This window comes from Drosophila montana, unplaced genomic scaffold (genome assembly GCF_035044405.1).
Source record: "Drosophila montana isolate Dmon_TW-CO22-7 unplaced genomic scaffold, ASM3504440v1 contig_2081_1, whole genome shotgun sequence".
NCBI lineage: Eukaryota > Metazoa > Arthropoda > Insecta > Diptera > Drosophilidae > Drosophila > Drosophila montana.
Window position 1 is genome coordinate 2,354,954 of NW_026996991.1, and position 12,212 is coordinate 2,367,165.

The 12,212-nt window shown below is 43.1% G+C and overlaps 1 long non-coding RNA gene across 1 annotated transcript; it reads right to left on the minus strand.

The window, feature by feature from the left end:
* Nucleotides 1-8,309: 8,309 nt before the first annotated feature.
* Nucleotides 8,310-9,028, minus strand: LOC135426802 (uncharacterized). The gene is made up of 3 exons (XR_010435961.1): nucleotides 8,992-9,028; nucleotides 8,705-8,787; nucleotides 8,310-8,621 (listed from the first exon to the last, which is right to left on the minus strand). It is a non-coding gene; the product is annotated as an uncharacterized LOC135426802 (long non-coding RNA).
* Nucleotides 9,029-12,212: the final 3,184 nt, after the last annotated feature.

Genomic DNA, 12,212 nt, shown 5'->3' on the forward strand with positions numbered 1-12,212 from the left:
CCCTAGCGTGCAGCTGTGCAGATGGGCAGCAACATGTATGCGTGTGCCGAAATTCGGCACCGATGGTGTTGCTGCCCAAGTGTACAGCAGGGAGTTCGATTTGGTCAGCGGTTAGCGGCAGGCGTGTTGTGCGCAAGCGCACCTTTTAAACAAATTTTCAAAAGAACATAAAGTATGACTGGAGTATGCGGAACGAGATAAGACAGGCTTTTTTTTTTGTTTAATTGTGCCGAAATAATAAATAAATTTAAATAAGGCCGCGCAGTAAAATATATATATATAAGTTGGAAAATAGATCGGGCAGGGCAAAAATTTAATTTTCTTTTAATTGTCGGCCGCACAAAATCGTCGTCCGTAAATAACAAGAAAACTTTAAAACCGAGTGCCGCGCGCTCCAATAAACAATATATATATATAGGACGAAAGCAAATACAGTGCAGCTCCTAGCTCACTTCGACGGCGCTGGGCCGGTCAAGACATTGTCCGGGGCGAGGGAACGCGCAAGCCATCCAAGAGCAGGAAGAGAGGAGACCCCCAAAGGCGAGCTGCAGCGGACGAGGCGGCGACAACCAAAATCAGGAAGGGCGGCTATATCCACGTGAATCCGTTCCATGAGCGCTATCCCACCCCAGGCTAAGGGCACGGCCCAGGGAACCCGAAGGGCAGTCCAACTCTGGGTCCCATTAGAATTGGTCTAAAATAAGATCAAGAAATATATACCTCATTAAGATTCGTTTTATTTTTGCCTCCTGTGTAATCTAAAATTTAAATTAAAAAAAAAAGGAATACATATATTGCCTAGGTTGCGTCGAAAGGGAGGACCCAAAGGTTACGACCAGTGTCAGGGGAACCTAAAAAGGAAAATTTTAGTTTTGGATGGACTCCATCCGTACATATGTATACATATAAAAGAAAAATTCATTTACTTACTTCGACCTTAGCATATATATAACAATTTTTATTACATACCATTTTTTTCAGCGTGGTAATACATGCGAATATACGGCATGAATGTGTGGGGGGAGCCAATCACTCAATTGGCCCTAACATTCGGTATCGTCGTTTCTTTGTTGTTGTTCTGCTATAAATGAAATTTTAGAAATTAAAACTTAATTGTCAATAATCATAAGAATATGCTAAGTGTAATACGCACCTGTTGACGGGTTGAAGACAAATGCCAGCTTGCCCGGAATCGTAAATTGCACAACGGGGATGCCCTGTAAAAATTGGAGACAAGAGACATTGAAATTGTTAATAATTATTAGAAACGCAAACAATTATACGCACCTACTGAAGAGAGAAATGTCCGGCTAAGTTTCAACTGATGTGGAGAGGGGCATGACAGCCGACACGGGCTGATGAAGGCCATCTAGTGGCCAAAATGAGGGAGACGAGTTTAGGTGATCGTCTCAGGTAGGGCGGGTACGGAAGCGGGATCCGATCTGGAGAGTAAAGTGGATTAATAGTGTTATTTTAGTTAATTTATATTGAGTGTCTCACCTTTGTTGTTTACATTTACTTGTTGTCACAGAAGTTACAGTTGTTCATTTCTTAGTGGTTCCAGCTGTTTGATGTTTATCGATTTATTTTTTATCGATGAGCCAGCCGGGTACAGAGAATGCAACCCTTGGCTTTGGGGTCCACACCGCTGATGTCTTATGTGGCATGAGTACACATAATCTCGCAGCGTGTAGTGGAATCCGAGAAGCACGACGGAGGCAGATATTATCAGAATATCCCTGAGCATAAGAAGTTTTTCTTGTCGTGGTTGATTGCGGTAATTGACTTTCGCATGTTGGCGAAACGTTCGCGACCGTTCCTCTTAGCCTAGTGGTAGCCGCAATGACAAAGGCATCTTTTGATAAAATGTGATATTAGGGTAGTTTTGTCAGATGTTATTTATTTAAGTATTAGTTTTGATTGTCTCATTTTGTGTTAATGTTAGATGTATGCTGACCGTAGTTACAATAACTTCGGAGACAGGTGACCCAGGACGATGTAGAATCGAGCCTGCGCCGCAGAAGAGTGACGGAGACGGATCTTGCCATGGTATCTCTTAACATGGGGAGTTTTCTTGTCGCGATTGATGACAGTATGACACGTTCGTAAGTCGGCGAAGCGTTTGCGACTGTCCAACATAGCCTGGTGGTAGCCGCCATGACAAAATAACCTGTGATATTAGGGTAGGTTTTGGTTAGAGTTTGTTTAATGTTTACTATTCTTTTTGTCTCGCTCTGTGTTTAAGTTTGGTGTGTGCTGGCCGTAGTTATATGAACTTTGGAGACAGGTGACCCAGGACGATATAGATTCGATCCTGCCCTGCACCTGTGACACAGCATGCCCCACTTCAAGATAGCGTTCCTTGATTGTCGTTCGTCAGTCAAACTGACGAACTGAGCATTTGACGAATGCTTAAATGTGGTCCACTGTGTTAGGATTTGTCTTCTCTCCCCCAAAGTATGTGAAATTGAATTAAAAACACAAAAAAACTATTTTTGAGAGTTGGTTTTGTGGTCGATGTTTATTTAGTTATTGAATATTAGTAAGACTTGTTGGTGGATGTTTATTTATTTATTTAATTTAATAGGAATTATTTGTGAACATTTTTGTATTATGGTTAGTAAGCGTTATAGAAGAGAGGGGTACAGTTTTCTGAAGGGATCAGTATGGCTGAGGAACAGGTGTCTCACTGGGTTTCGGACTGCCACCGCCACTTCCGGCAGGAGGTCTGGTGAGAACGCCAATGAATTTCCGGGGATTTCCTGAGAGACGGATTCCGGAGGGTCATCTGGTAGACTTAGAGAAGGAATTGGCGCAACAAAATAGACCTCCACGGAACCTGGAGTTCCCAAAAGCGACGAAGGACTCAGTGCTCACATTGGCAGTAAACGCGGCTCAAGCCCACCAGACATATTTGCATGCTTTGCCATCTGACATGAGCGAGTCCATCATGGAGATGATGAGGGGCATCATTGATGTGCTTAGGCCGCCAGGGAGCCACGCCGGAGAGCCTAACATTGCGCCGATGCCGTCGAGACCCATCGTGCCGGGACCACGAACAGGTGCCATCCCAAAAGAGTGAGAAGGTATCCAGCGCGAGGCATTTCCACCACCGGTGTCACCGAAGCCACACAGACAAGGCGCGCGAGGAGCGCCACCAGCCCAATATAAGTTGCTGATGCTCAGGCGAGGAACTGGCTGATTTCGATTAATCGCTACTTCCGATAAGAGGACCAGAGAGCGGATGACTTTCAGCCGGAGGAAGCATATGCCAACTTACGAGGAACGGCGTACCTGAAGGTCGAGCGGTGGAACGTCAAGTTTGACGGCGAGGACGCAATGAATTCTGTCGTGGATTTCGTGTATCGGCTGGAGTTCCTGTAGAGGCAATATCAACGCCCGTGGAAGGAGGGGCTGCGCGGGTTTCACCTGCTCCTGACCGGCCGTGCCCGCTAGTGGTATTGGATGCATGTGCGGCATTCTAGGGTCGATAGCTGGATGCAACTACGGCACGTTCTCTTAGACAGGTTCCGGGGCTATCAGACGGAGCATGATGTAATGTAGGAGCTACTACAGCGAGAGCAACAGACCAGCGAAGGTCCACCACATGCGTCAGTTTGCCGCGCGAGTCCAGAAGCCGCTGAGAGACCGCGAGCTGGTGAAGATTATATATGTTTGAAGGAGAGTCTGGGAAAATATATCTATGCTATGGATGTACTCACATGACTGCCTGTCCAAAGAGCGGAAGATATTCTGCTATAAGTGCGGAAAGCCGGACATTAAGGGGCTTACCATATGAAGAACGTGTTCGGGCATACATGTCCTCCCGAAATAGAATTTTTGGTGAGCGACAGCTAGATGGGATGACGCTGGCCAACCTTAGAGTGGTGAAGGCTCGTGCACGCTGACGCAGAGGATAGCATAGACCCACGCGTATTCGCCGAAGTGGAGGTCACTGGGATCAAAATCAGTCAGTCTGCTGGGAAAAGGAAGTCGAGAATTTGTCGAAGAATTAGGGGTTACGGTGCAACCTTACGTTTCGGTAGTCACAACCGCTGGAGGAGAGGATAAATCGATTATAAGTAAACTAAAAAATAGGTAAATAACTTTTTTTATCTGCCCCTTCCTAAAACAGCGAGCCTATTTTGGGATTGATTTCTGGCGAGCATTTAACCTAGCCTCAGACATTTTGTGCCCCGAGAAGCTAATCTCCACAGAATGCCAAGGCAAAGAGCTCTTGGCCGTGTCGATGACGCACTATGCGGAAGAAGAGGAATAACTCGAAAGTGAGCCAGATTCAAGGGAGTTGTCTAGGGAAGAAAGGCAAGAGTTTTTCTCTTTTTAACGTAGCAAATTAGGAACGACTGACTTAGAGAAGCACACTATCGACTTAGTGGACGGGGCCCAACCATTGAAAGATAGACCCTACCCGTTATCGCTTGCGGTGCAGAAAGTAGTGGATGATGAAGTGGACAAAATGTTGAGTTTGGGGGTTAGAGAAGAGTGCAACAGCCTATAGAGTAACCGCACAACAGTAGTGCGAAGATTGGGTAAAACCCGTTTTTGCCTCGATGCACGCAAGCTCAACAATTTGACGGTGAATGAAGCGTATCCAGTACCCTGTATAGAAAGCATCCTGTCTAGGATAGACCAGACCTACTACATCTCCAGTGTGGATCTGAAGTTCGCTTATGGGCAAGTCGAACTAGACGACAAAATCAAGCCACAGGGCTTGCGGTATAGACCGCATTTACCGTACCAGGTAGGCCACTATACCAGTTTCGAGTCATGTCATTTGGTCTATACAATGCAGCCCAACGTCTAGTTCGTGTGATGCACAAGGTGATTCCCACTGCGCTATGGTCCAACTTCGTTGTGTATTTGGACGATTTACTAGTTATTTCCTCAGATTTTCAAACGTACTTAAGATATCTTCGACAAGTGGGAAAATGCTTAAGGGAAGCGAACCTCTCAATCAGACTGCACAAATTCAAATTTTGCTTCAGGCATTAAAATATCTAGGATTCATTATTGGCGGAGGCACGCTTCGCATGCACCCCGAACGAGTTATAGCTATTAAACGAATCCCCGTGCCTCGGTTGCGCAAAGAAGTTTGCTCATTTTTTGGTTCAGCAGGTTGGTACCGGCGCTTTATGCGAGACCATGGCCGCACCACTAACCGAAATGTTAAAAAAAGATAGTGGAATGTTTGTATTGAGGAGGCAAGACAAGCCGTTGAACAGTTGAAGACCGCCCTGAACACGGCCACAGTGCTCGTGCACGCGGATTTTTCTAAACCCTTCTTCGTACAGTGCGATGCGTCTCAGTCTCAGCCTTCTTTTCAGCCAAGTTGAACAAACACCAACTAAACTATTCCGTCACTGAAAAGGAGTGCTTAGCGATACTGGCCATAAAAAAGTTCAGACCGTATATAGAAGGGATGCAAGAAGGACCTTAGCGGGAGACTAGTTCGTTGGTTGCATTGCAGTTGCACCGTAAAGGCAGTGAAAATGAGCAGTGTCGAAACAGTGAGCAAGGTTCCAGGAGGTCTTCTTAAATTTGAGACCCCGAGTTCGAGTCAGCGGAATATCAGGCGTTGCTTGAACAGGTAATTACGAATCAGGACAAACTACCAGACCTGAAGGTTGAGGGGGTTTGCTTTTTAAGCGGATGGGGCTCGTTCACCTAGAAGACGAGTTTGAAGGCACCGTGCGGAAGCTGTGGGTGCCAAGCTCTTTGAAAGCTGGCTTAATTGCGAAGGCTCATGTAGGTGAGATGTTAAAACACTGGAGTGACCATTCCAAAAACTGTATATCGACTTTCTGGGAAAGTACCCACGTTCGAAGAAAGGGCACGCTTGGATCTTCGTGGTAGTCGACCATTTTTCAAAATTCACTTTCTTAAAAGTGATGCGAGAGGCTACGGCTCTTAACGTAGTGGACTTTTTGGTTAGCGAGGTTTTCTATAAGTTTGGAGTACCCGAGGTCATTCACTCTGACAACGGACGACATTTCATATCAGCTTTCGGCATCTCGCATTTGCGCACTAAATGCGCCACAAAGCAATGCAAGCGAGCGTGCTAATCGTACCGTGTTGTCGGCATTCCGAGCGTATCTAGAGCAAGATCACCGCGAGTGGGACCTCTAAATTCCAGAAATAGAAGTGTCCATACACACAGCGACAGGGGTGACTCCATTCTCTGCCGTTTTCGGACATCATATGTTCCTAAACGGGGCATGCTACAAATTGGCTCGTAGGTTAGGGTCTCTGGGTGATCATGAGATTTCTCATTTGCACCCAGCAGACAAAATACACCTGATTAGATAGCGAGTCCAAAGCCAGCTACACCAGGCTTACGAAAGAAGTCATCGGCAGTACAACGCTCGAGCCCGACTGTTCCAGGCGGAACCCGGCCAAGAAGTCTACCGACGCAACTTTGTACTGAACGATTTTGGGAAACTTTTAACACCAAATTTGCGAGGAAGTTCCTAAAGTAGTGCATCGAGTAGGCAACAGCTCGTACTTGCTAGAAGATTTATAGGAAGCCCCTAGGCGTGTTATATGCCAAGGATATAAGAGTATAGACCAAGGTCGTGGTGTGCCTCACGTTGGGCGTGGCTCAGCTTAAGGAAAGGGGTGTGGCCTATGTTGGGCGTTCTAATTAGCCGGCTAGACGAACTAATATGAAAAATGCGCACGCAGATTAATTGTAAAAACGTCGTCCGTTTGTTTACAATAATCTGCGTGCTGATATTGCATTATTATTACATTATTGACAGCATCGATAGTTTGCCTAGTTGGTTATGTCCGATATTATCAGGGTATCGGGGAGGGGTGGGGGGAGGTGTGGTGAAGCAGATGGTTAGCTGGAGAGTGGCAACGCCCAGGCTGCGATCCACTGCGCTGAGAGGGGTAACGCGATAAAACAACCATGATTGGGCAACCGACTCGCTCATAGAGAGATAAGGAGGAGAGCGGATCGGGTGCCCTTGCAAATGTATGTAACAGGCAGAAGGAAGCATCTCCGACTTTATAAAGTATATATATTCTTGATCGGCATCAAGAGTTGTGATGGGCATATCAGCGGCGCATATGTGACTGGGGTAATTGCGAAGGCGTTAGCTGTGGTCGCGATGTAGACCGAGCTCGAGGCGGTAGCAGGTATCTGGCTCTCGCAAAGCACAGTTTTATACCGCTCGTCTAGTCGCCTCGCTTGGGCGTCTATAAATCTAATTTTCTCATTTTGGAGATAAATGATGGGGACAAATTGTATATTTCTGAGTCTTTGGTGTCGCTGTACGTGTCCATGATGAGAAGTATTTCTTTGCAAGATTTACCGCAACGGTCCCAAAAAGTTTAAAAATTATGCTGAAAGATAAGAGCTGCGGTGCAAAAACGTATACAATGCAAGCACAATCACACGCACACGCACTAGGGTGCACACGCACAATTGATAAGGAACGTTTTGCGCTCGCTTCTATGCAGCTGCAGCCGCCTTCGTTCCGTTTTATTGCCCTTGGGCAGGTTAATTTGTGTTTGTTTTCTATTATATTTTTATTTTTTGCAAGTTATTGTTGCCGGCAATACTGTAACAGCATTACCCAAAACTTAGACAGTGACGCTTGGGGTCAGAAAGTTTATTACACGCCGATATTGAATCGTAGATCACTTTGATTTTGATTTGATTGTTACGCACTTCTCTCTCATTCAACTGTCGGAGAGAAGCTGAATGTATTCCTTCTTGGTGGAAATGAAGGTCAAAGATTTGGTGGGTGACGTTTCGCGCTAAAATTAATTTCAAAGGATTTATATGAAAAATCATTTGAGACGTGTTTCACAATTTTCGAAAATTTAAGCTTCCTCGGTGGAAAGTGAGATTCAAAGTTTTTTTGGTGAAGTTTTAAGTTATGTCCAATCTTCTTGAAACTTATTTTCAAAGCTCTACATAAGAACCTAATGAATCCGTGTTTCAGCGATTTGGAAAATTCCACCCCCAATTAATTAGCGAAAAACGGTTTTATGAAAGTTTTTTGTTTACCGTCCGATCGGCTTCAGCTCATTTTCAATGAGCCACGGGCAAGGCCGCGCAATACTCGCTAGTACTGTATATGTGCCTCCGCTGTAATTTACACTCGTGATAGGAATGAAAAGAATGCAGTTGTAGCAGCTGATACCTCATATCAAGACGCTGTTGTAGCAGGCATGACAGGATAGTTCATTGTAGGAAACGTTGACAGCGCCGCGGCATTGCCCCCCAAGGCTGCTGTTGCTGTTCCAGAGACATTTGTATTAGTAGCACTTGGGTGCGTACGTAGGCTTGTGCAAATACGTTATAGGCTACAATAATTTGATTTTGTGTTTTAATGGTATGGTTGCTGCTACTTAGGCAGTAGCTGGATTTGGAGCGACCTCTTGCGTAGCATTTTAATATGCACAGGTGAGTTCGTCCATAGTTGTTTTGAACCAGCGTTGAAAAACTAAATTTTTGCTTAATAGGTGTGGATGTAGTTGCCGCTGCTTAAACGAAGACAACAGCTCAGTCCGTTCAGGTTGCCACTACTTCTGCTTTTAAGAGAGCCTGGCTGCATTTGTTGTGTGGGATAACCCTTAATTTGCGGCTACTAGTAAGTAACAAGAAAATTTTATTACAAATAAAGATGCCGCATTTGCGGCTCATTAAAATGGTCCAACAAATAATAAATACGTTTGCAACCCAAGCAGCAGTTCGGATAGTAGTAGGTTGAGCGATGAGCTGAGCCGTCTATATAAACGCGTCGAACTCGGAACCTAAAAAGATAGAGGATTGAAATTTTCTATATATTTTCTCTCATACCATTGTCAGAACGAGGTCATCAAGCTTTGTGTTTTGGTTATTGTATAGTATATAAATATTTTATCAATATATGTCTACAGAGTTCAACCAAAGACAATACAAACACACAAAGAAATTTTATAAATTTTTGCATCGACTTAAAAATACAAATTTTCTACCTAGCTAACCTCAGTACACAACATGCATTCATATGTGTGGTCAGCGCTAGAAAACTAACAAAATTTATTTCTTTAACAACAAAAGCCAGAGCAGTGACAACACATTCAAATACGCTGTTATGTGTGTATATAAACACACACACAAACATAATTGATTGCACGGCCCTCATCGAGCCGAAGCTGAGAGTACATTCTATTTTTTGCTTTTTCGCTCTTTCAGTTGTGAGAGCGCAATGATACTGATTTCGTATTTGTTGTCAATTTTCAAAAAAATCAATCTTTATTTTATTTTATGGCGTTAGTCATCTTAGTGTTTATATTGGCATTAGTTCAACTGTATATATATATATGTTCTTATTTATATTTATATATTTGCGTACAAACCTAGACAGACAGACAAAAAGACTTGGACAGACACAAATATAATATACAAGACAACTTTATCTGTTTGGTATGTACATATATAAATATATATTTATATATATATATATATATATTAATATATGTGCGTGTATAAATATTTATATACATTTATATATATTTATTTATATATTTATCTCTTTCGGAAGAAGCTTTAGTAGACAAACCGAAAAGAATACAACTTATATGTATTTGTAATGCATGTATATTAATGACTATCTCCGTAAAGCTGAGACTAATGGACTAGAACACAACCTGTGCAAAGCCACCAGATACCTAAAGAGACCTACTAAGAGGATTGCAACCATCTCAACGCATCTGGCTCCTGGTGTGGTTCCAACAAGGAGAGAGCACAGACTTTTGCACTTCATCTGGAGAGAATTTTCACACCCTTCAACATATGTTCTGCTTTGGATGGAACAGGCACACAGCTATTTTTAAATGCACCTTGCACCTTTTAAATGGACTTGCCGATACGGCCGATGCAACCACTATCAAGCTCCTTCCCCCACGTGTCCTTGCCTTCCACACGGCTTTCTACAAAATACTGTTAAGCGGCCTTCCTCGATTTAAAGCAGGCTTTTGACTGAGTGTGTCAGTCAACGTTTGGTGCACAAGCTGAAAATCCTGCTTCCAGCCTTGTTTTATTTGACGCTAAGGTCATATCTTTATAGGAGGACGTTCTACGTGAGAAGCGAATGGGCCGAATCCGAAATATGCCAAATCAATGCTTGTACACATCATACACCCTGTACACAGCGGACCTTCCTGCTATCGACAGAGACGACCTGCTTTGTAGTCAAAGGATCATGCTGAAACCTCCGTCATCCTGCAAGCTCAGCTGTCAAGCCTCGAACCATGACTCCAAAGATGGAATATTGTGGTCAATAAAACCAAGTCCACACACATATCGTTCACCTGCCCTTCTGTTAACCTAAACGGCAACATGCTGCCAACAGAAAACATAGTAAAGTATCTCAGCCTAACCCTAGACAGGAGATTTACGTGGTCAACCCACATAAAAGCCAAAAGAAGATGAAATGGCTCCTTGGGTACAGATCGCAGCTAAGCTATAGAAATAAAGTGCTTCTATACAAGGTCATTCTGAAGCCTTCTGGACATACGGGATTCAGCTGTGGGGCACGGTCTCAACTTCCAACATTCCTGCAAAGATTTTTAAACAAAACACTGCACATGCTGGTTAGGGCACCCTATTATGTGCAAAACAATGTAGTCCACAAGGACCGCAACATCCCATCCGTCACCGAAGAAGTAAATCGAATAAGCCTAAAGCATAAAGGATACCACCCGCTTCACCTGACTTTAAGGCCACCCAAAGAGTCGTGAGCCAATACCATTGCCAACACACACATAAACCTCAAGCAAATATTTATACCATATGATTGACATATTATCGCAAGATAGATTATAAATAAAAAATGAAACTGAAAAAAAAAATAAATTAATATTTTTGGGACAAAGCGTAATACAAAACAGGCTTGAATATAGACAAAACAAGTAAGGGGTTCTAGTCGGGAGCTCCCGACTAGGGGATACCCTGAATGCAATACCAAATGCAGCTCGGGCTACGCGCTCGTTTGCTTTAGTAGCAGGAAAAATAAATTCATAAAAAAAAAAGTTTCCTTGGCAGGGTTCGAAATCGCAACTGACCGCATTACTTGATGCCGCCTCTACTCAACAGCCACACCAGGCAAAAAAAAATAGTTTCCTCGATAGGGTTCGAACTCGCTACAAACAGCACTACTTGCCGCCGCCTCTATCCAACAGCCACACCATTAATTGAGTTTCACTGAGAGGAAAACCAATTAAAAAAGCAGCATAGCAATCGCAATTACAATTCTATTGGTAGAATTCAAAGATGAATGTGTGTGTGTACATGCATACAGAAGTTCTTGGAATTTGCGCTAGCTGCTGCTACATTACTTTTGTGTTTCTTAACCGATCTTAATGAAATTTTCGTCAGTACATCTTATTGTGCCATAGAATATTTGTGTATTCTCAAAAAGTCAATTGCATATAAATTGTGGATTAAATTGATGGGCAATACAAGTTGGACTATTAACTTGATTTATGGCTTTGTGGTAGTCGCAGGGAGGTGGCGATAGAAAAGAAAATGAAAAATACTTGATATATATATACTGTTCTAGAAGCTACATGTCAAGTTTGGTGACTCTAGCTCTTATTATTTACCGAAATTGCTCAAAAAACAGGATTTCGATATCGATTTTTATCGATTACTTGGAAACGGGGCAAGTTATCGAATATCAAAAACAAACTCGATCTGCGCGGGCAATTGGAGGACCTACAGCTAAAATTTCAAGACTCTAGCTCTTATAGGTTCTGAGATTCTTGCGTTCATACATATGGACGGCAGACGGACGGACAGACAGACGGACATGGCTAGATCGACTCGGCTATTGATGCTGATCAAGAATATATATACTTTATGGGGTCAGAGATGCTTCCTTCGACCTGTTACATACATTTGCACAAACACATTATACCCTCTTTACCCATTTTCAATTGGTTCAGGGTATAAAAAGGATAAGACGTAGGTATTTATTATACATACATATATGTAAATTCATAAATATCTTTGAGACAAACCTTAAACAAGCAGACGGAAAGGCTTGTTTGAAAATTAATAGATTGGGACAGATAATTATATATATTTTGTATGTAGAATTTTAACAAACAAACAGATAGAAATTCAGACGTACCAATTGTAGATTAATTAGATTATTAATTGTCATTGCCTCGCTGTATGTCTAAAGATACTT